We start from the raw sequence: 24,380 nt of genomic DNA on the forward strand, positions 1-24,380 counted from the left end.
GGAATGGATAAACAAATCGCAGGACACCCTCAATGGAATAACACTTAGTAATAAAAAGGAGCAAACTATTGATACACACCATAATATGGATGAATTTCAAAATAATTATGCTGAGTGAAAGAAGCCAAACAGAACAGAAGACACACTGTATGATTCAACTTATTTCAAGTTTAGAAATTGGAAACTTCTCAAAGAAAAACCTTGAGGGTGTTATGTTAAGCAAAATAGATCACACAGAGAAGGTCAAATACCCTGATTTCACTCATATGTGGAAGATAAAAACAGCAACAACAACAAACAAACACACAGATACAGAGAATGGATTGGTGGTTACCAGTGGGGAGGGGAGAGAGCAAAGTGGGTAATAGGGCACATGTGTGTGGTGATGGATGCTAATTAGTCTTTGGTTGGTGAACATGATGTAATCTACACAGTAATAAAAATAGAATAGTATACACCTGAAATTTATATAATGTTATAAACCAGTAAAACTTAAGCGAAAAAAAAATAAGAAGAAAATAAAATAATAAAAAAAGAAATTGGAAACTAATCTACAGTGATAGAGAGCCGATTATTTGTTGCCGGGGGAGAGGGATGGTGGGAGTTGGAAGGGGTGGGACAGGGGTTTACAAAGAGATACAGGGAAACTTTTTTGGAGGAAAAGAATATGTCCATTATCTTGATTGTAGTGATGGTTTCGCAGCATATATGTGTGTCAAAACGTATCACATCGGGTGGATTGTTTTTACTGTTTGCTCTGCCTCTGAATGCTTCCTCTGGTTAAGTGCCCCTTTCCCCACTCCGTGTGATTATGGTAAGCCTAATGATCAAGGGAGTGCCCAACTCCTCTGCCAGGTGAGGCTAAACAGAGACCTTTCTAGAGACTGCTGATGCTGGAATGGAGAGGCCCCAGGTGCAGACCATGAATGCCTGGAGCTGCCGAGGCCTGAAGAGTCATCTTTGCTACATTGTGAGAGAGCTCTGGTTTAAACAAAGTCCACAGGGAAAGGAAAAATAAACTCAAATGACACCATTTGAATCCCCAGATCCAGCCATTCCTGAAGTTAGCAGTAATCTTCGACTTCTCCAAGAAATGAGCCAAACAATTCCTTTTTTAGGTTTAAGATAGTCTGAGTTTCTATCACCACAATTGAAAAGAAGATTGACTTGCAAAATGCTGAATCCAGATTTGTGTCACTCTGGAGCTGAAGCTCAAAGCCACAGTGCTTTACCACCTCGCTTGGTCACTAATGTCACTTAGTCACTAAGATGCACTAATGTCTTAGAGTGCAAGAACCAGTCCAGTGGAAATGTTGCCTCAGAAGGTAATAAGCAATTAAGTGTAGTACAATCCAGATACACAGGGAATGACAACAGTGTTGTCTATAATATAAGAAGATGTAGACACCAAATAATTTAAAAATAGTTCAGAAATCTGCCTGAAGAATGAAAGTGTATTGTTTTTTGAAGACAACAGAAGAACACAGGGTAGAATTGTCCGGAGTGGGTGCTGTCAGGCTAATCTAGTTTTCTTTTCAGAATAAAATGCCTGCCAGATAGATTAATGGCAAGTTCTGCTGCGACAGAGCATTCGGTCCGAGGCAGCCCAGCCTCACTGTGCGACCTTGGGATAGCTGTGTCTTCCCTTGTGCCCTCAACTTCCTTACCTGTAAAATGAGGCCATTTTAGCATTTGCAATCTTCAGTTCCATAATTTTATTTTATTTTTAAAAAAGGAGGATGTCTGGCTGATGATCTAGAGGGTGGTCCTAGAATGCCTCCTTGGAAAGACTTTAACTTCTAGAGGGCCCCTGAAGGTGAATCTTCCTCTCGAACAAGCGATACGAACCTCTTAATTTCACGTTCCTGTCCCTGTCGCACAGTAAGCCAAACGCTGAGACATGGGTGCTTAGAGATGGAGAAAGGTTTTATTCGAATTGGCCAAGACGAGAAGGCGGAAGCATGGGTTCTCTCAAATCTGCCTTCACAGGAGCAGAAAGCAAGGGGTTTCCTAGAGCTGAGGGGTGCAGCATGAGGAGTTTTGGAGAAAGAAACGGGTAATCCGTGTTTCTTTCACTCCAAATAAGCCCCTGGGCAATCTGACTTCTGTCAATGGCAGCTGGGGCTGGTTATCTGGTGATCCTTGGAGGAGTTCTCTCTATTCAGTAAAACAAGCTTCTAAATCCTCGTGACCGTTGGGTTACCCCTCAGGTTCAACAGAAAAGCAGCAAATTGACAATATTCTTTTCATAACAAGGTTGAAACGTACTTATTCAATATTTACAGTAACCCTCAGGTTCCCAGATTCACAAGCTCCCTCAACCTTGGCACTATTGACATTTGGGCTGGATAATTCTTTGTTGTGGGGCTGTCCTGAGCATTGTAGAACGTTTAGTAGCATCTTTGGTCTCTATTCAGTCGATGCCAAAAGAACCCCCTCCCCTGAGCTGTGACAACCAAAAACATCTCTAGACATAGCCAAATGTCTCTAGGGTGGCAAAGTCACCCTCAGTTTAGAAACTTTTGAGGCTTTGTAATGGAGTTGAGTGCCCAGCATGGGGAGGCTTTCCAGAAGGCAATGCATGTGGCCGGTGGTGCCAGCACCTCAGGAAACAGGATCAGAATGGATCTTGAGAACTTAGAGGGAGTGATGAGAAGCAAGGAGCTGGTGCTCAGTCAGGTCCAGTAGAAGATAGGGCATCTAGGAAAATCCAAGTTCATTCCCATAGAACGGGAAAAACAGGCTAGGGGGAGAGCACAGCCAAGTGCAACTGGATGTCAAAGCATGGAATCTGGAGTTCCAGGTGCAGCCATGGGCCTTTGGAGGCAGAAGGTGGAGGCAAATTTATTCACCCTAAGTTGAGACTTCCGGGAAAATGTAACTTTTATTCTCTCCGTATTACTGATCATTTCCCAAGCCCCCACCCACTAGATAGCAGGAGAGATGGTGTTACTGAAACCAAAGTGGGTTCCCTCCTGGCAGGTTAAATCATACTCTGCAGCAGGAGTAGTTGTCTCACAAAGTAAGGTGTATTTGCAGCAAACAGGAGACCCTGAAGAACCATTTCCAGAATCATGGCGTCCCCAAACAAGGGGAAGCAGGGACATTTATTTGGGATGGGGAATGAATATTCAAAAGGGAGAGGTGGAAATCCTCTTGCGCAGGCTCAGCTGGAGAACATGCTTTCCGTATGCTGCAGGTTACAGTAATAAGGCCTAAGCTCCTCCTGGAGAGATCTTAGCATTAAAAATAAAGCAAAGGTCACAGGCATAGCTCTTGTGGTGAGGCCTGGTCTGGTTCAGGGTGGTTGGTGATTGCATCTTCTTAACATAACAGAAGGAAAAGAAAACTATTTGGAACAACAGGTACATGCTTCCAAACCCACCCTTGAGTTCCTTGGGGCAACTTGTCGTAACAATTGGTTGTGTGTATGTGTGAGGGGGAGAACTGATTAGTCCAATCCAGTCATCTTAGTATGATAAACATAGCATGTTTTCTGATTAGACAAATAATTCGAGCTCATTGTAAAAATCCAAACAACACATAAAAGTAAAGAAAGTAAAAAGCATTTGAAATTCTGCCAACCCTGCACACCTTGGTGACCATCTTCGTGCTGATTCAATAATTTAAGGGGTCCCTCTGTGCTGAGTGCTTGGTCTTTCAGATCTCCTCCCCTCCTTTCTCCGGCCCAGGATGGCCTCTGGGTGAGTGAAGAGGCTTTCTGTGACCTTCTGTCAGCAGAGTGAAAGGGTCTTCAGATCTGGCTCCACCGGTCTCCATGGCACTGCTTATGGCCCCCTGTCTCCACTACCATTTGTGGTTGAAGTTGGAGGCTGATATAATTTATGGTTACATCTTCCTTGGCTTGGTTGGGGCGCTTAGTTTAATTGGTCTCCTCTCAGCTCCTGCTGGAATGATGGACCCCTCTGAGTCTCTGTCACATCCTCTGTTGGGCACTGTAGCTCATACCAAGATAGGCCTATGGCAGGTCCATTGATGCCCAACTGAGCTACTTTCCTGGGCCACTTGAGGGCAGCAAGATGTATAAGTTCTGGGCATCTAATTACAGCACGGTAGAGTTAATAATACAGTATTGTGTACTTCAGATGTGCTAAGAAAGTAGATCTTAAACATTCTCACGCCCCCAAGAGTGACTATGTGGGGTGATGACTATGTGGGGTGATGGAGGTATTAATTAACCTGATTGTGGTAATCATTTTATAAAATATACATATATCAAATCATCATGTTGCACACTATAAATACAATTTTACTAGTCAATTATATCTCAATAAAGCTGGGGGGTGGGGGTTGGGGAAGAATTTCTACTACCTGTACATTAAGTGAGGACAGCCTCAAGACAATCTCTTCTAGAATCGAAATTTGAGCCAATGCAGAGCCCACAGCTCGCTCATTCCCCTCAGCTGATTTGTGACACCTTCTACCCTCTTGGCCACAACCTAAAGCAAGGACACTGGGTCTGTTTCACGACTGTCCCTGTGCTGTCCTGCAGGGCTGGAAGTGGTGAGCCTCTCCCCATGTCAGCCCCAACTCCCCATCCTCACTCCTTCTCACCTGGCAGCTGTTCTGGTGGATGAGGTGAGCAGAGGGATGAACTGGCTGACCAACAAGGGAAATATAAAGCCTGTTACAAGGAACAGCAAGTGACAGGATGTTTTTAGATCCAGGTTTGCCCCCAAACAGAGAATGAAAGGAAATGGATTATTCCTCCCAGATGATCTGGATTTTGTAGTATTTTTGAAGATAACATTTCTCCCTTTCTGGAAGTTTTAAAATTGAATGTCTCAGGGGCTGGCCCCGTGGCCAGGTGGTTGGGTTCACACGCTCTGCTTCGGCAGCCTGGGGTTTTGCCAGTTTGGATCCTGGGCGCAGACATGGTACGCCTCATCAGGCCACACTGTGGTGGCATCCCACATGCCGCAACTACAAGGACCCACAACTAAAATATACAACTGTGTACTGGGGGGATTTGGGGAGAAGAAGGAAAAAATAATAATAATAATAAAAATCTTTAAAAAAAAATTGGATGTCTCAGATCCATTAAACCTGCCCACTCTCCTCCTGGATGCGGGAGGATGCTCCTACTTTGTCCCTCATCAGGTACACTGGCTGTTTCTTAGGCACCTGGGACAGAGGAGTTGGAATGATTCCTGCTTGGCACACAGTTGGCTCTCCACATACATTTGCTGAAGGGAACAATGAAAAAAATAAACGATAGATAAACGCTGTTCTACAGAGCTAGACTAAAGTTTATTTTGTTTGAGGACTGAGGAAGAAAGGAGACGCCCCTCCAAGGTCGTGGGGGAGTCTGTGAGTCTGTGTATGCACACATTCCCATGGCTAGACAGCCAGATATTAAAATCCATCAATGTTTTCATGCTGTCCACCTAGCCGGCTGCTCTGGTCGGCACTGACATCTGTAAACAGGTCATTTGTATTCTTCTGTCACCTGCATTACTCTGAAGGAACATCCCTCAGGTTCACAGAAATTAGTTATCCCGCAGGCTGGACAGATGATGGATAGGTGGCTTTTCAAGGGCCCGCTCGGTTTGGAAAATGCCAGATGCCGTCACTGTTCCGCCCATGCCTTGATGCGAATGCTTAGAGAGCCAGGGGCACCCTCGGAGCAGGAGCACAAGAAGCAGACGTTTCTCCCCCAAGGGTGCTATCTCAAGCCACCCAGGACTGCCATCGCACTGGGACAATCTGTGACGTTCTTTTCTCTCCCCCCACTACCCCCGAGAGAACCCGACAGAGCTGCAACCTTGGAGCGAGGAGGCTGCCAGCCTGTTATCTTCATCTTTCTCAGCGGGATCTTTCGCTGCCTAATTGTCCCATTTACTCTTCCTATTCTCTTTTAAAAGCCTGGCATTCAAAGCAGAAATAATTCTGTTCTAGGATGTTGCAAGGGATCAACATGAAATCCCCAAACCGCTTTATTTCTTTGGCTAAATGAAAGCAGGCCATTTGTGGGGTTGGCTCCTCTGGTGCCTCACGTTTCTTACAAATACGTACTCCCCACTGCTGGAACGTGCAGCTTATCTTTTCCAATCAATTCAGGTCGAACACTGTATTAGTGTGTAGGGCTCTCGTAAGAAAGTGCCACCAACGGGGTGACCTAAACAGCAGATATTTATTTCTCACCGTCTGGAGGCTGCAAGTCTGACTGAGCTCAAGGTCGGCAGGCTTGGTTCTTCTGAGGCCTTCTCCTTGGCCGGCCTTCTCCTCATGTCCTCACACGGCCTTTCCTTTGAGCATGCAGATCTTTGGTGTCTCTCTGCGTCTGAATTTCCTCTTCTTACAAGGACAGCAGTCAGATTGGATTACAGCCCACCTGAATGACCTCATTTTAACTTAATCACCTCTTTAAAGGCCCAATATCCAAAAACAGTCATATTCTGAGCGCTGGGAGTTCAGGCTTCAGCATATGAATTGCAGGGTGAGGGATACAAGTCAGTCCATAACAAACACCTGAGGTTTTTTCCTGAGTGTTCTTTTGTGCCAGCCACTGCAGTAAGCACTTATGCTCTTGTTTGATCTTCATCATGGTCTTCAATGGCAGTAGTGACTGCCTACCTGGGCAGATCCTTTAAGCCAGCCCAACTCATCCAGATCACCCACAGTTCTCTATGGAAATTTCCTGGCAATTGATCTCATTTTTGAGCTACAACTCTCACTTTACAGCCTATCTTTCACCCAGGACTTCAGGCTCCACACCCGCAACCTCCTACAAGCTGTGCCTCCTGGGTCCCAGCGCCTTCTCTGCAGAGCCCCGTCTGGAAAGAGTTGCTTTGCAGATGAGAAAAAATGAAACAAAAAAGGTCAAGTGACTTCCCCCAAGTCTGGCATGTGACAGAGCCATGACCCTGACCTCGGACCCAAGTCCAGTCCTGCTTTCTTTTCCCCACAGAGCCCCCAATCAATGGCTGGAATCAACTGGAAAGAATAACACCTCTGCTTAGAATCCTCAAGGCTCTCGTCAGATCTTTAAAACATATATTTTAGACAAGTAGCCCCAACAGCCCTATATCCACTAGATCAACCAGTTTGTCAACTGGAGATAGAATAATTTCTTCCTTTTCTAGTGTAAAAATTCCTCACAATTTTAATTCTACCACCAAAACCCATCATTACTAATAGTATTATTTTTTAAAGATTGCCACCTGTGCTAACATCTGTTGCCAATCTTCTTTTTTTTTTTCTTCTCCCCAAAACCCCCCAGTACATAGCTGTATATTCTAGTTGTGAGTGCCTCTGGTGGTGCTATACGGGACACCGCCTCAGCATGGCCTGGTGAGCGATGCCATGTCCACGCCCAGGATCCGAACCAATGAAACCCTGGGCCGCCGAAGTGGAGTGTGTGAACTTAACCACTGGCCAGGGGGTCGGCCCCTACTAAGAGTATTAATACTATCAGTTTATTAGTTCATCTTTATGTAGATTTATCCACATTTGCCTGAGATTTTGCTCATAATTCTTTTATGAATCTGAAGACTTGCTCCGAAGTCCGCTTTCTTTATTCTCCCCGGAGTGTTAAAGTAAATTCACTTAGATTATGTTTATCTGAATGTCTTTTTGTTCATCTTCATTTTTTGCTGGTCTGTATATGACCTAAATACACAGTTATTTTCTCTCAATGATCTGATGATATTATTTAGTTCTTTTCTGCTTTCAATTGTTGACATAGCTATGGTCAGTCTAATGCATTCTATGTTAACAAATAGTATTTTCTTTTTAAGGTTTTTGATATTCCACATGTTCATTTTACTAGTTGAGGATTTCTTTTTACTTATCTTGCCTTGGATTAACAAATCGAAATGTTCTGTATTCTGGTGATTCATATCTTTTATCAATTCTGGAAAATTCTCAGCTCCTCCCAATCTCTCTCATCTCCCCTTCTGAAACAAGGGTAAATTGAAATTGGCAATTTCAAAGAAAGTAACCCAAATTCATCAAAAGAATTGAATAGTTAGAAAATATGATAGGGAAGTAATGACACACAAATGCTAGAATGAGAAGATGCAACATATGTCTCTTTCATTTAAACATTGTTTCAGAAGGGGAGATTAGAGAAATTGGGAAGAGCTGAGAATTTTCCAGAACTGATGAAAGATATGAATCACTAGAGTAAGGAAGCTATGGATTTGTTAATCCAGGATCTGAACTCTCTGGGGAGAATTATTTTTTTCACTTAGGTTCTAGCCCTATGCAGGCACATGACCTTGTCATCTCCCTGGGTTGATGGATGATGTCTTTCTAATCCACCCTTTCACAGAGGGTATAGCCCATCAAGAGTCCTGGCTTCATGAGAGCGTCCTTAGTTCTAACCCTTTGCCTCACATGAGCTCCAGCCTCAAATCCTTTCTCTGTGTGACTGTGGAGCCCAACCCCTTAGTAACTGGGAAATGTACCTCTGCTCCATCCAGCCACAGCATCAACTTCTGCTTGCTGCTTATTTATAAGTCTCCTCTTTGTTTGGCCCTTGGGAATTTATAGTTCTTGAGAGATATTTATCATATTTTCGAGAAGTTCTAGTGTTTTTTAAAAAAGAGAGTATTTCCAAATATTGGTAGCATATTGCATTGCCAGAAACTGATGTGTCTACTGGGTTTCCTATGTAGATAATCATATTTTCTGTGTCAGATGGCAATTTTATTTCTTTATTTCAAGAATTTGCAATTTTTTTTCTCATGTTTTAATTTTCCAGGACATTCAGTCTTGAACTTAATGCTAATTTCACCATTGAGAATGATGACGGCTATAGATTTTTGGTAGATTTATTTAATCAAGTGAAGAAAGTTCTCTTCTCATCTCAATTTCTTGAGCTTTTTTAAAATCATAAATGGGTTTGAATTTATTACATGCTCTTCCTGCATGTGTTAAAATCATTATTTTTTTCTCCATTAATCTCTGGATTTTAAGAATCACACTGATAGTTTTTCTAAGGTTGAAGCATATTTTTATTTCTGGGATGAATCCAAATGATCATGAGATAATTTTCTCCCCAACTTTTTATTTTGAAAAATTTCAAATCAATAAAAAATTAAAAAGGAATGTGTCAATGAGCAGTCATATATCTTTTATCCATATTTGTTAATCTTTTGCAATATTTGATGTCTATCTGTCTCTTTCTCTTTGCACACATACAGGAATGACAGGTAGCAGACTATGTCATCTCAAAATATGCTACTTTGGCATAAGGATTATTTTGAGCTAAAGGTAATTGAGAATAAACAGATACAAGAAAAGCTCTCTGCCCCTCCCCCACCATTTGCCTAAAAGCAAGACACAAATTTGTAAAGGTGCCTCCTCTCCCCTCTCTATCAGGAAGGACAGAAATTAATCACTGAGACAACTCTAGATTCTCATCAGCTCAGAGACAGCACCAGAAGAATCTACATAATCCTTGCTGAAAGGAACCTTGTCTACTGTTAATTTCCCCATAGATTTGCCTTCCCACTATTTGCCCTGCAAAAGCTCAAAGTCCTTTTCCTTTGTCTTGCTACTCCTCTAAAAATTCGTTCTTTTGTAAAGATGCTATATGAGCCCAAGTTCTAACCACCCCTTTGAGTTACTCATTGCTGAGTGCGCTCCTGTGTGTGTATGATGCACATGTTAATAAACTTCTGTTTGGTTTTCTCTTGTTAATTTGTCTTTTGTTGATCTAACTTACAGGGCCCTAGCCAGAGAATCCAAGATGGGTAGGGGAAGAAGATTTTTTCGCTCCCCTGCAAACACACACAGTATATTTTAATGCACTATTTCAAAGTAATTTCTAAACACTTCAACATGTATCTCCTAAGACAAAGAACATTCTCTGACACAGCTACAAAACAATTATCACACTCAAGAAATTTTATAATACTCCATATACCATCATTAATAAAAGACATTAAATAATTCCCTAATTTATGTTTCAAGATTAAAATATAAATATGGAGAAGCATTGTGGCTATGGCAAGCCCGCAACTGGCCACAGAACAGAATAAAATGCTAAAACAAAAATTTACGCTTTGATGGATTGACATGATGCTTCAGTGGGAACAAAGTGCAGACATTGCCTTGGCAAGATGTGGTTCACTGCTGACTCTAAGAAGGGCTGCTCTAGGAGAGTGGTGAAGATGTCCTTACTGGAGTGGATGGAAGAGAGAAAAGGATGGGAGGAGTTAGAAAAAGTGAGGCCAGAAACCGTTCTGAAAAATTTTACCATGAAGAAGAACAAAGAGATAAATAGTGGCTGGAGAGGGATATGAAGTCATGGAGGTTTTCTTTTTTTTAATTGGGTAATGTTAAGGTGTGTTTACATGTCAATTGGAATAATCGAGTAGAAGATATTAATAATAAAAGATATAAAGAATAATAATAGTAAAGAATATATTAATAATAAAGGAAAAAGGTACAAGTGACATCCTTGAGAAAACGATAGCGTATGCGGTAAGTGGAGGATAGTGTTAGCTAGAAGGAGGGGTCATTCTCTCACCACACAAGTAAAGCAATCAGAGAATGAATCAAGGGAAGCAATTCCATTCTCTCACAAACTTCCCCTTTTCTAAGTTTGTGGGAAAAACTGTTCCCTGTTTGTGAGAATGGAATTGCTTTAGGCCAGGACTTTTTCCGCAAGGGGCCGGATAGCAAATGGCTGTGTTGCCTCTTTCGACTCCTCAACTCTCCCATTGCATCGTGAAAGCAATCATAGACAATACATAAACTAACGAGCATGGCTGTGTTCCAATGAAACTACCATGGACGTTGAAACTTGAGTGTTCGTGTGTCATGAGGTACTTTTCCTTTTGTTTTTTTCCAGTCATTATAAACTGTGAAACCTGCTTTTAGTTCTAGGCTGCACAGAAAGGAAACTGGGGAGCAGCTTTCCCTTGCTGGCTGTAATTTGCAGACCTCTGTTTTACGCCGACTGTAAGTGTTTTCCTATTAAATATGAATCAAGGCTGTCATCAGCTGAGAGTATGGAGAATATGGGGATGAGATGTTAAATTCTGAGAGGTGTTAAAGAAAACCAGAGCCACACAGGGGTAAAAACATATTTTAATCAGGAGCTATTGCAATAGGGAAAAAGAGACCTCTGTATAGAACTGGGCTCAATTCCAAAAACAACCAGAACGAGTGGGATTTACAGCTAGGAGTAGGTTTGGGGTGGGGGATGAAGGTCGGAGGATAGAAAATTACTAAGAGGAGACATTGAGGGTAGAGAGAGCTCTTGCTAAGCTGACCTAACTGGATTCTTGCTGAAGGCAGGCTACTGTGATCATCTGTCACTGGGGCTGATGGAGGATGAGGAATTTGGTCAGATATCGAGCGTGATCAGAAATCAGGAGAAATCAGGGATGAAAGATTCTTGCTATACTGACCTGAGCAGAATTCTTGCCAGAACTGGGCTATGCAGGCCTGAGGAGGAGGCCCAAGGATGAGGCCTAGTTGAAAAACAGGGTTAGAGGAGCCTGACTAAAGTTTGGTCAGACGAGAGTCTTCGTCAGGGGAGAAGAGAAGATTAGAATAACCATTTTGAAGTGAAGTGAGGGAGATAAACTTTTTTAAGGACATAGAGTAGCACTCTTTTGCCAAATTAATTGTCCCATTGAGATTTGTGGTAAGGAAAAACACATTAAGGTGAGTCCATTCAGTACAGCTGTGTGATTTTCTCCAGGCTCATTTAGCTGATTTGTAGTGAGGAGTAAGCTGCTGCTTAGACGCTACCAGATTTGGGTGTAGCTCAGGGAGTTCAGAGGTGGGGGGGGGAAGGTCTTTAACAGTTTGCTCTACACGGAATCCCAGACAGCTACAGGGAGAGATGAGGACATTAGCGTCATATTACTTAATGAAGATGTAGTATTATGGGAGGTCTCAGCGAGGTCAGAACATCATTGGAATGGAGTTAGAGTCCACTGGAATACAGAAGTTGAGTCAGAAAGAAGGAAGTGAAAACACGACAGTTTAGAAACGATGCCTTCTTTCAGAGGGACAAGATACCGCCACGAGTTGCGTGGCTGAGATGGTGTTGAGAAAAGAATAAGTGGCGCTGTTGAAATAATTGGCTGATGTTGAAATCACAGTAAATTAAGCCAGGGCAGGTGGTAAAGAGTCAGGCAGCCAAGCAGCTGCCGAAGTCATCAGTGAGGAAGGCGTGATGGTTATGGGACCATACTTGAAGCCAATAGGAGTGATCAGGGGTTTTGAAGTCAGCTAACATGCAGTTCAAGGCAGCAGGTGGAATTTCTCTGTTTTGTTTTGTTTATTTCCAGGAAGAAAAGAGGAACTCTCACCTGACAACTTCTAGGCACGTATTCATTGTATGTTCTTGGTTGAATGCTTCCACAAAGTAAATATTCTAAATGAAATGTGTTTCTCTGGGTCTAGGTTAGAACTTTTATACTCTCTTCTCATTGACTGCATTTCCTTCAGGGTCACAATTCTTTTTAACTTTGTCATACAAAGAAGCGTTCTTCTGGGGCCCCCAAATAGCTCCTGAAAAGTAGTTAAGAGCTGCCCGTGCTTCGCGAAATTCAAACGAAAAGCCCAGATCTCTGGTGGTAACCACAATGCAGTCTATACAGAAGCTGGAATATAATAATGTACACCTGAAATTTTACACATGGTTATAAACCGTTGTGACTCAATAAAATAATTTTTAAAAAATTCAAAGTAGAGCACATAAAGCAAAGTTTAATTGCATATCTGCATGTTATTGGTAAAATGTGTGACTTTGCCTTTGATCTGCCACACAAGAATCAATAAGCTATTGCAAATGCAAAACACAAGAAGTGAGGAGAAATAATTTTCTCTCTGGGCTGAAAGCACATTGCTTCTTTCAGTAGCTGGAGACTAAAAGTCTCCTTAAAGAAGTTCTCTGTGTTACAGTTATAAATCACAGGACAGCAGTTGGGTTCTCCAGTCTCTACTGATAGACTTTGAAGGAGCCAGCGTGTTGCACCACCCATGGCGGGCAGTACACACAGGGCAGTTAGTATTGGGCCTAGATAGCAGACAACTAAACGGGTGAGTTGTCAGAATTTAATATCTGCTAATAGCTTGAGAGCAAAACATTAAGACAAGGATCAGATTCATTACGTTCAGGAGAAAGATGGTTTATGAAAAAAATGGAAAACAGATGAAATGAACATTTTTAAAAGAAAATGATAAGTTAGCATAATTGACTTAAAAGAAACAAACAGAAAACCTGCATAGACTAATAAACATTAGAGAAATCAAATTCTAATCAAGATTCTTCCCCTACCTACTCACTCACCCAAAAACTACACCAGGCCAAGTTTATAGGCAAATTTTTGCAAATTTTCAAACAGTGGTTACACTGTATCTTATAAAGAATGTACCTAAAAATGTAAAAAAAACTAAAGCTATCTGATTCATTTTTATTACCTTGATATAAAAACTGGGAAAAGACAGTACAAGAACATAAAATTGTAGGCCAGGAAATTGAATCTAACAGCATAATACAAATAATCATCATAACCAAGCTGGTGTATTGCAGAGTGAAATGATAGTTCAACATTAGAATATCTGTCAATATAATGCTCCACATTCCTGGAGATTAATAAGTAAGAACCACATGCAGAAAAAAAGCATTTGATAAAATTCAGCATCAACTAATGGTAAATCTGGTAGCAATAAAAACGTTTAGCAAAGCAAGAGCAGAATGGAATTTCCTCAACTCAGTAAAAGATTTAAAATATCAAAAGCAAACATGATGTTTAATGGTCAACTCTTAGAATGTGTTCCCATTAAATTCAGGAATAAGAGACAACGCCGGCTGTTCCTACCGTTGTTTACCATCAAAGTGTAGGTCCTGGTCCTTCTAATAAGAAATGAAAAGAATGGTGTGAAGATCAGAAAGCACAAGGTAAACTAAAGCTGTCGTTGCTTGAAAACATCAGCAACTCTTAACAAACAAATTAAGAGAATAAATGGGCAAACTCTTTGGACTGAAAGAGAGCTCAACAATATACAAAATTCAATTACGTTTTATTACACCACCAGTAACAAATGAAAAAATATAGTAGAAAAAGTAACACCAGTTTTAAAACTATGAAAAATATGGAAGTCCTTTTCAAGAGCTAGTCAAAAGTATGGCTAGGCTGAGAGTTTAAAAAGATGATCTTCACTTTGGGGGAAAAGTGGCCCCGAGAGAGCTGAGTCAAACGCTGTCATGTTTTCAAGGACTCACTCTACTATTGGTCTGTGTTCCAAACTCCTGCTTTTGAAGCAGTGTGGTCGTGCTAATTCTAATAATTCTCACCAACAGATCCTCCCCGCTGGAAAGCCCTTCCCGGTCCTTGGCTTGGTTACTCCCCTGAAGACTGAGCTCCTTGAAGGTTTGACTGCGTCTCCTTCACCTCTGAATCTTCAGTACCTAACACAGTATTTGGCACTAAGGAAAGGGCGCAGCACATCCTTCTTTGTTGAAAGGCTGGCACTTGGAAGAGAAGATTTTTGTGTACATATTTTTATATAGTTTTTATGCACACCGTTACCTGACCTAATAGACCGAAAATGTTGTGGGTGGTGCTGTATTCATGTGGAGGGTTGATATTATAACTTTCATATCACATAATGATATTGTGTTTTAAAAATAATTTATAGCACTCAAAGGCGGCTACTCTGCAGAAGCTTTAAGCCAAGGACACTGGGTTTGTGTTTCTGATGAAACGTACTTTTCCCAGGAAAAGGCTCAGTAGGGCGGTACTTCAAAATAACATCAGGCCCACAGGCTACTGAAAATACACTCATTCAAGGATTCTGTGTAGGCCCTTAACACTTGGTGAATTGCATTCTGAGTCATTCGTTTGGAGCCTTCTCCTTCAGGCTTTTGTCTGAAGTAATCAAACCGGGGTTGCATTTCCTACTCCCGCTTTCCTCCTTAAATGACCTCTTTCAGTGGCTTCTCTAGAAGAAGATTGCCTTTCAGAAGCCCACTCAGGGAGGCTGCAACGGAGCCGGTTTCCCTGCATTGCTTGCCCTGTGCCTGCAGCACCTGTGGCTTTGCTGGTATCTGAATTGCATTGCCCTTTTTATGATTTCTTTTCTGTCCTGATAAAGATAATAATAATGCCTTTAGTTTTTGTTTTGTTTTTTGGTTTTTTTTGAGGCTAAAGTCACGTTTATTGGGAGACGGGGCATGTCATGGCCACTAATGTGTGTCTGTTAGGGAGCGGGGTGCAAAGACTGGCTCCTGACAACCCGCTAGGGGTTCATTCCTGGCTGTAGATGTTGCTCGGCCAGTAGGATCATCTGCTGGGCGTGTCTATGCCACCACAGGCCTGGGAGAGCCAAGCAGAGGGAAGGTGAGGCTGCATCAGCTGTTGGGAGCCTAGAGCCCACCCCCGCAGTCCATGCTTCTAGAAGGCCTGGAACCCCACCATAGCCACAGCCTCCACAGCTCCGGTCATGGGGATCTCCGGAGTTCGAAGCCCCCTCCAGGGTCACCAGCTTCAGAGACCTGTCCGTCAACATCATCACCTTGTCTTCCTCTACCTGGGTCGCCTGTACTGGTCCCTTGTGCTCTGTTTGAGAAGAAGGGGTTCAAGGACCATTTCCACCGGTTCCACACTGCTCGGGCAGGCACCCTCTGATTCCCAAGCAAGCAGGCTAAACCCCGCCCATCATAGCACTTCAATGATATCATTTATTTATGCATAATTTCCAGAGTCTTTTTCAAATTAAACAAATTTTTTCCTTCTGTCTTCAAATAAAATCTTACTTAGAAGCTTAAAATAAATCCCCAAATTAAGGGGCTGACGTGCTCTGGCTCACGGGTGCGTGGTAGGGGTGGCGGGGAAGGTGTGTCTCAGAATCCAAAGATTTCTGCCTTTAGGGCTGCAGGGATCAGATTTCAGAACTACTGACACGTGTTGTTACCTCAACCCTTCAAACTGGATTAGGCAGGCATTTTAATTCAAATTTTCTAGGTTACTGAATTTACGCATCACCCAGGATCTTGCACCTAGTGAGTAACAGAGCCAAGACTAGGCTGACAACTTTTCAAAGGAGCCCGGTGGTCTTTTCACAAACATGATAGGAAGTTAAAGCTCGGGAAAAAGTGAATCTTGTACATAAAATGAGTAACACTGCATACATTCTAATGAAAGTTATACTTATAAATATATTTCTTCAACTAAAAATTTGTCCACTTGGTTAAATAAATTATGGTGCACCATTTCAATGGACAGTTTTACAGGTGCTAAAAAGAGTAAGGCACTTTTTATGTACTGATATACAATAATTTCACTGTTAAATGAAAAAGAGCAAGACGGAAGGGCATCTTGCATACAGTTTTTAATGTGCTATCATTTGTGTAAAATGCCTGTATGTATACTCGTGTGCACTTATGTGTATGCATATGTCTAGAGGATAGTGGAAGAACCCCCCACAAATGTTTGACACTAGTTCCTTCCAGAAGAGACATCAGAGTGATGGGATTAGGAGCGGGAGGGAGAATTACTTTTCAATTCATATCACTTGGTACATTTGGAATTTTGTGCCACCTGCATTTAATCACGATTAAAAAGTAGTTATTTTATATGAAAACTTGATCTATGACAATACTTTTTACTAAGGGCTGCGTTCTGACCCACAACCTTTATCAGGTTCCCCACGATGTGTCCTCATGTCACTGTATGCCATATCTTTAATTTATTCATCGATTTGCAGTTACTCAACTGTTTTGTGATTAGTTGATTAATATCAATCTGTTTCACAAGACTCGTAAGCTCCAGAAAGTCAGGATCATGTCTATGTTTGCTCTTTCTATCCTTTCAGGAAAAACTGTCTAAAACTTGAACATGGGCAAAGAGGTTTTTGATGTTTTTTCATTGTCTGGTGGATCCTCCACAGATTATCTGACTCTCTAAGGGGCCTACCTCTTTGATCATCTTTCTGCTGACTAAGTTATTTTGTTACTCTGTATACATACAGGTTAAGCTACAGAAAACTGATAGTTATGCAAGTGATTCTTGTCTATAGGTATGCAAATAATTTGTCTAGTAGTTTATGCCTTATTGAAAAGATAACCTCCCAAACATTACATTTTATTGCCATGTAGGATATTAAACAGTTTTGCATCTATTAGTCAATTAATTTCAGCATTCTTCAGTATTGTATATATGTATATATATATTTTCATTTTTTAAATTCTTCTTTGACCCATTTTTTAACATTTTACCACTTCCTATTAAGTCAGAAACTGTGAAGGGTCTGAGATGTTCCCTTACTTGCAGAAACACTAGGCTCTGCGTAGGATGTCACACTTTTGTCATTCATAGCAATAACAGTGTAGCACTGGCTCCTCATGCCCAACACCTCACTGGGTGATGCGATGAGAGCCAGATGGTTACACCTGTGCATGCAGGAGGTTGTACCACAGGAGAGAAACTCCAAAATTATGAATCTTGGGGCTTATATAGGAGCTGGAACACCCACACCTCCTCCCCTCTAGAGAAAGAGACAGAGATTATTTTTCACCCAGAGTGTAAACAAATTCTCTTGGAGGAGGGGAAGATCCCTACCATGGAGAGTACACATTTGGCTCTGGGAGCAATAAGAATGATATTATTAGTCTTTGGATGGGAGCAGACGCCTCTACCATAAAGGAGGCAAGCAATTTTGTGTGGAATACCCATAAAAAGTGAAGAGCAAATGCTTCTGGGGAGAGAAGGAGACATTCCCTATCATTCTAGCATGTCAGTTTCGTTGCTCAGGAGGTGCCCACTGCGTAGGAATATGAAAGTAATATAGGAAGGATTGCCTTCCAACAGTTCCCTCATTAAGGAGTTGAATAAAATCTTTGATATGTGTTCATTTTGTAATTATACAAAAGTCAGAATTTTAGCTTTTTGAAAATTATACGTTAGAAATTACAGTGTCTTTTATAGTACCCAGCACATAAAAGATGTTCAATAAATATTTATTGAATAAATAAATAATAAATGAATAAAAAGTTAAGAATTTAATTTTTTTCTATTTTCAAAAAATGATATGGCACTTTCATGATTTAAATAATATTATAGAAAATGCCCACGTCGCTTCTTTTTTCCATTTTTTTTACTGGTACAGACTGTGAAATAATCATTATTAATTAAGCTCCTTTATTCTAAAAATGTCACTCCCACTTTGCACATTGTGCCCTGTGTCCCTTCGTTTCTTTTTCAGAGATTAGCCCTCAGCCATCACACATTTCGTACCAGCCAGCAGTAGAGGAGAGCTTGCTGAGCACATGTGATGCTTTGAAAAAGAGAAAGGGTCTAAATAGGCACATTCTAAATTCCCTTGATTACAGTTTATATTGATTAAGATTCTTTTGCTTGCAAATAACAGAAAATCAATTCAAACTACTGATAGCAAAAAAGAAAATTTATTGGAAGGATAAGGCATAATGTTGTTGAATTTGAGGGCGATGAAGCAGCTGGACCTTTGGAACAGAACTGAAGACTGCAGTGCTTCAGGGCCCAGCGAGCCCTCGCTCCATCCTCGTTTCTGCCTCTCTCTCTGTACATCTGTTTCATTACTCTCTCTCACTGCTTTCTTATTAGCTGCATGGCCTGGTAGAAAATGGCTGGAACCTCCTGCTCCCAAGGAACAGTTACTAATTCCAGACTGGTGACCCAATAGAAAACAGATCTCTTGCTTGCTCAGGCTGAGGAATTGCTTTCCCAGTTCCCAGGGAAGAGACTGATTGCCCGGCTGTGTCATGTACCCAATCAATGCGACCAGAGGATGTGGTGGGGGGAGCAACACACTGCAGGAATGTGTCAGCCTCTGGGATAACCTTGTGGCTAGCAGGGAAGGAGGGAATTTCTAGAACAGTAGAGCTAGTCAGATAATTCAGTAAGTGCTCACTAGAGTAACTTTTCAAAACAACTTGTGAAAAAAGGAGAGCACCAACCCAGCAAACTGGGAAAGCATAAAAGAGGGCAAAGGCACAGTCTTGTAATTAAGAAAGAGAATGGAGAAAGTGAGGTTGCAGAAAAACAGAATAAATGAGACTCAGAGGAAGAATGGAGAAGGTGGAAATTTTCCAGTACGGTGATAATGGTGCTTGCGTTTTCCTGGAGGTGTTTGGAAATCTAATGAAGGAAGTTTTAAAAGCATTTTGTCATTTCTCATGTACTATTCACTGGAACTTTGTTCAATGATGGAAATGTTCTATATCTGTGTAACCACAGGGCGAGGAACAGAATTTGCCACCCCAAAATATGCCTCTTTGACATAAGGATTATCCTGAGCTGATGATTATTAAGAAACAACAGACATAGGAACAGCTCTGAAAACCTAGTAGAAATTACCCTTTTTTAAGGGAAATTTACATTTATAAGAGGAACATCCACATGTAAGGGTGTCCCCCTCTCCATACCTGGAAAGGGAGGACTACTCTAAATCTCTAGAAACTCTTATCGATGGAGAAGGCAATGACTTAAATCTGCATACCAGGGCCTGGCCCGTGGCCCCATGGCCTAGTAGTTAAATTTGCTTGGTCAGCTTTGGGGGCCCAGGGTTTTGCTGGTTTGGATCCTAGGCACGGACACAGCACCACTCATCAGGCCATGCTGGGGCGGCATCCCACATAGCACAACGAGAAGGACCTACAACTGGAATATACAACTATGTACCGGGGGCTCTGGGGAGAAAAGAAAGAGGAAAGAAAAAAAAGATTGGCAACAGATGTTAGCTCAGGTGCCAATCTTTAAAAAAACAGAGAAATCTGCATAACCACTTTATTCTTGTTTACTGTGCCTTCCCTGGTAACCTCTCATAACTGACCTCATCTTAACAACAGAAGGTTAAAGCTGTTTCTCAGGGGCAGCGAGGCAACCAGGAGCATGCACAGAAGAGAAAATTTTGAACTGCCAATCAAAACTCATGCTGCCAGCAGTTCCGCATACCAGCTTTAGCATCCCTAATCCCTTAAACTTTATCCCAAACCTTGGACAGGCAAGTTAGGTTTGAGAGCCTGGTCTCCTGTCCCTTTGCTGACCAACCTTGCAGTAAAGACTTTCTTTTCTCAAAAGTCGGTGTGTCATGGCGTTGGCTTCTGTGCGCGTTGAGTGGCGAGCCCTTGCGCTGTAACATCAGCCTATCCAATTCATAGTCCACTAGCCATGTGTGGCTGTTGAACGCTTGGAACGTAGCTAATGTGGCTGAGCATTTGAATGTTAAATTATATTTAATTTTAATTAATTTAAATTTAAATAGTCACACGTGGCTAGTGGCCACCATATTGTATAGAGCAGCCTCATACTGAGGGACTGAATATACAAACAGACAATGGCCACACCACAAATAAAAATAAGACTCTTACCCACAACGTGCAGCAAGCTGCCCAGGAAACCAAGCCCCTTATCTGCAAGACCCAGCCCAGGAGGCCATCCCACTATACATCAGACTTATAGGGAGCCAGACGACCATGTCTAGTAACAGCCAGGAAACCAATCACCTCTGTGACATTTGGCCTCAAATGGCCAGGACCTGATTAATAACTGACGGCTTCATCAATTTTTGTCCCTGTTAGACTTAGGACCAACCAGAGAAAGCCAAATGTGCACTCCTAGCCAATCACATGGGAGTCCCCTCTTCTGTTTAGCCCACCTATAGCCTCCCGGTGCCAATGCCTCCATCAGGGCATGCTGAAGTCTTCCCTTTTGTCCTCTGTGAAGTTTCCCGACTCCTCTGCCTGCCTTTGAGTCTCTGCCAAAAGGCAAGTGATGGCGGCTGACTCCTCTACTGTAATGACTGAATAAATAGCCTTTGCTTGTTCTCCTTTGGGGGGTCTTTGTTTATTTCCCCATAGCATTGATTAAGTGTGTTTTTAGTTATCCCCATAAATATCACAGGAAAGGCCAGAGGGTTAGAGATGACCATGCCCTTAATTGGTTTGGCATCATTTCCCCAGCACTGTAGGCTCATGGTATCTTAATGAGAAACCACTGTTTCACAGGGATTTATATTTTTTAAAAAAGTTGACAAAAGCCCCAATCATCCTTAATATATGGGGACATGTATTCAATTATCTGCTTATATTTATTACATATGCCTACTTATAAGTGTATAGAATAGGGTTGCCAGAGTTAGCAAACAAAAATACAAGATACCCAGCTAAATTTGAATTTCAGATAAACAAGGAATAAATTTTTTACAGAAGTATATCCCATGCAATATTTATCCTATTGTGCTAAAAATGATTCATTGTTTACTTGGGATTCAAAATTAAGTTGGCACCTTTTATTTTTTCCAGCAGGCCTGGTACACATGCCCCTCTGGATGTGTGACTATGTCTCTTGCACAGCCCCACTCTATCAATCTTTAGATAGGGCACAAACCTCAGGAGGAAGGGCGGACAGAACCAGAAATGTTTCTAGATATCCTACTTTGCCATGTCCCTCTTGCCTTGGATGGAAGGAAAGAGTTAGAAAGAAGGTAAGAGAGGGAATCAGAGCAGAGCACTGGTGAGGTTTGCATTTGCTCAGGTGGGGCAGGGGTGTCAGAATGGACAGAATCCCCAGGCCACCAGCCTTGTGGCACCCATGGCATCTGTCCCTGGTGGTTCAGTGCTATGCTGGATTCCAAAGGAGATTCGATAGTCTGTGTTATCCTTCCAGGGACCCAGAAATGCAGTTCATTTCATTGAATTTGGATCTGCTTCTGTATGTGTTTTGTCTCCTGGTCCTGGGTCAACAAATCTATAGAGCTCGCTCTTTTATTAACAATTGTAGTGAAAACCTACTATGTGCATTGTTCTAGTTGCCAGAAATTTTGCCAAGAATAAGGAAAGATCCTTGCCATGATGAATGTTATACTCTACTCCAGGAGGAGGATAATAAATGAGCAAGAAATAAATGATTGGATATGTACCTGTTAGTAATACACGATATGAATAAAAATTAAGCAGGGCAAGAAGAAAGAAAGTGGGTAGAGTCAAGCGTCAATTCCTCCCCCAAATCATCAAAATAACCTGCTGAGAAAGCAGAGTCCACCACTCCTGTGACGTCAGTGCTGAACAGGAGAGCACCACCATGACAGTCTCAGAAGTGCATCCAGGGGGGAGGGGAAGGCGGGATGCTGATGAATTTTGGGGGGTCCAGGAAAGCTTTTCACCATCAGGACTGACTGGATTGTTGGCCGCAGACAGGCTTGGGTTTGGAAGAGAGCTGTGAAGGGGAGATTGTTTGGTGAGCCCAGCTGAACAATCTCTTGTTCTGAGAAGAAAGAACTTACTTGAATGAAGTCTAGTGTTGTTTGGATAAATGGATATTGTGGAGCTCCTGAAATAAGCAATAGTATTATCTGCAAATTAAATTTCCTGGGCAAGAGTGTCCTAGGATGGTGCAGTCCTGTTGCTGCAGACAGTGAGCTGTGTAGCTAAGACAATTAGAGGGGGAGGGGCTATTCAGTTAGTGTGGCCCAAGAAGCCCTCGCTAGTTGATGGCACCTGAGTAGGGGCCTGACTGATGCAAAGGCTGAGCCACAGGCAGTTCTGGAAAAGGGCATTCCAGGCAGCAGGGAGAGGGAGTGCCAAGCCCTTGGAATGGGAATGATTTTAAGAGTTCAAGGACCAGCAAGAGAATCAGGATGGCTGGGGAGCCTAGTGAGCAAAGGAGAAACTACTTTTGAGATGTGGTCAGGACCTTCCCAACCCCAGGAAGGGGTTTGGATTGCATTCTGAGTGTTATGAGAAGTCGTTACTGGCTTTCAAGATAGGAGCGATCTGATTTGTGGGGTAAAGGACCACTTTGGCAGTGAGACCAATTAGGAGGCTCTGGCAGTGGCCCAGGTGAAAGATCAGGTGACTTGATCTTCGGACGTAGCTCTGGAGGTGAGGAAAAGTCACCGTTGTAGAGATATACTTTAAAGGAAGATGGATTGGATGGTGGAGGTGAGGGAAAAAGAGGAACCAAGGGTAATACCTAGTGTTTTGGCCTGAACAACTAGGTAAAAGGTTGTGCCATATGTTACGGACTGAACTGTGTTCCCCCCAAATCTGTATGTTGAAGTCCTAATGTCATCGATTAGTTATACCAAGGAACTGGAGGGTAGGTTTGGATATTTTAACTTTTTTCAAATTGTTCTTTTTCCTTTTGCTATAAGGAGACACAATCACCAACCACCCTGAACCAGACCAGGCCTCACCACGAGAGCTACGCCTGTGACCTTAGCCTCATTTTTAATGCTAAAATCTCTCCAGGAGGAGCTTAGGCCTTATTACCATCACCTGCAGTGAATGTGGAAGCATGCTTTCCAACTGAGCCTGCGTGAGAGGATACCCACCTCTTCCTTCTGAGTATTCATTCCCCATCCCAAATAAATGCCCCCACCTCCCTTTGTTCCGGGACGCTATGACTCTGGAGATGATTCCTCAGGGTCTCCTATTTGCTGCAACCTTCCTTTGTGAGACAACCTCTTCTGGTGTACAGTCTGGTTTAACTTGCCAGGAGGGAACCCACTTCGGTTTCAGTAACAAATTGGTGCCCAACATGGGGCTTACCTCTTTGTGGTGCTTGTGCCGCCAGCTTGATATCGCTGCCCCAGTGGGAGACTCAGTGGCCGCACTGAGCACTTTCCTCGGTGGCGCTCCCAGCGGAGGTGAGGGGTGCCAACCCTATGGCATGGCTATGAGTTCTTTTTTTAAGTTGTTGCACAAAGCCTGCTTGTTGGGGCCTGGCTTCGGGTTTTGACTCCCCAGTCAGGGGTAGCCTGGCACAGGGAAGTGAGAGTCCCCTCCGGTGGGAAGGATTGCATGACTCAGCCACTCCAGAAGGGCCACTGCTCAGCTCAGGCGAAGTGAGAGCAATCCTTGTTGACTAGTCAGGGGCTCAGGTCCTCTCTGGAGATTGAGTCTCCTCTGGATTGCACGACCTGGTCACTCTGGTGAACGGGGGCAATCCCTGTTGACTAGGTGAGGGGTTCAAGTCCCCTCTGGAAATGGAGTCTCCTCTGGCATGACAAGGTGGGGGTTCAAGGCCCTCATGAAGTCACTGAGTCTGTGTTGTGCCTGTGATTGGAGGAGGGGTCCCCTTAGACAGGGCCAAGGCCCCTCTGAAGTTGCTGAGCCTGTTTTTGTTTATTTGTTTGTTTGTTTTTGTCAAGGACTCTTGACGTCAATGGTTTTGTGGAGGACGCTCGACATCAACCTTGTTTTTCCACAGTCTGGCTTTTCTGGACTCCTACTCCTTTTTCCCCTGGTCTCGCTCTCAGTGGTCCTTGAGTGAAACCCAGCATCCACCAGTTTTCTTTTCCCTTTAAGCATTTAGTTACTCAGCCTGGGTCTCGTTTCAGGCTATTAGGGTTCTAAACCTCCTCTGGGCACAACTTTGTGGCATCTGTGTCACCACTAACCATCA

Source organism: Equus asinus, chromosome 1 (genome assembly GCF_041296235.1).
Source record: "Equus asinus isolate D_3611 breed Donkey chromosome 1, EquAss-T2T_v2, whole genome shotgun sequence".
Taxonomy (NCBI): domain Eukaryota; kingdom Metazoa; phylum Chordata; class Mammalia; order Perissodactyla; family Equidae; genus Equus; species Equus asinus.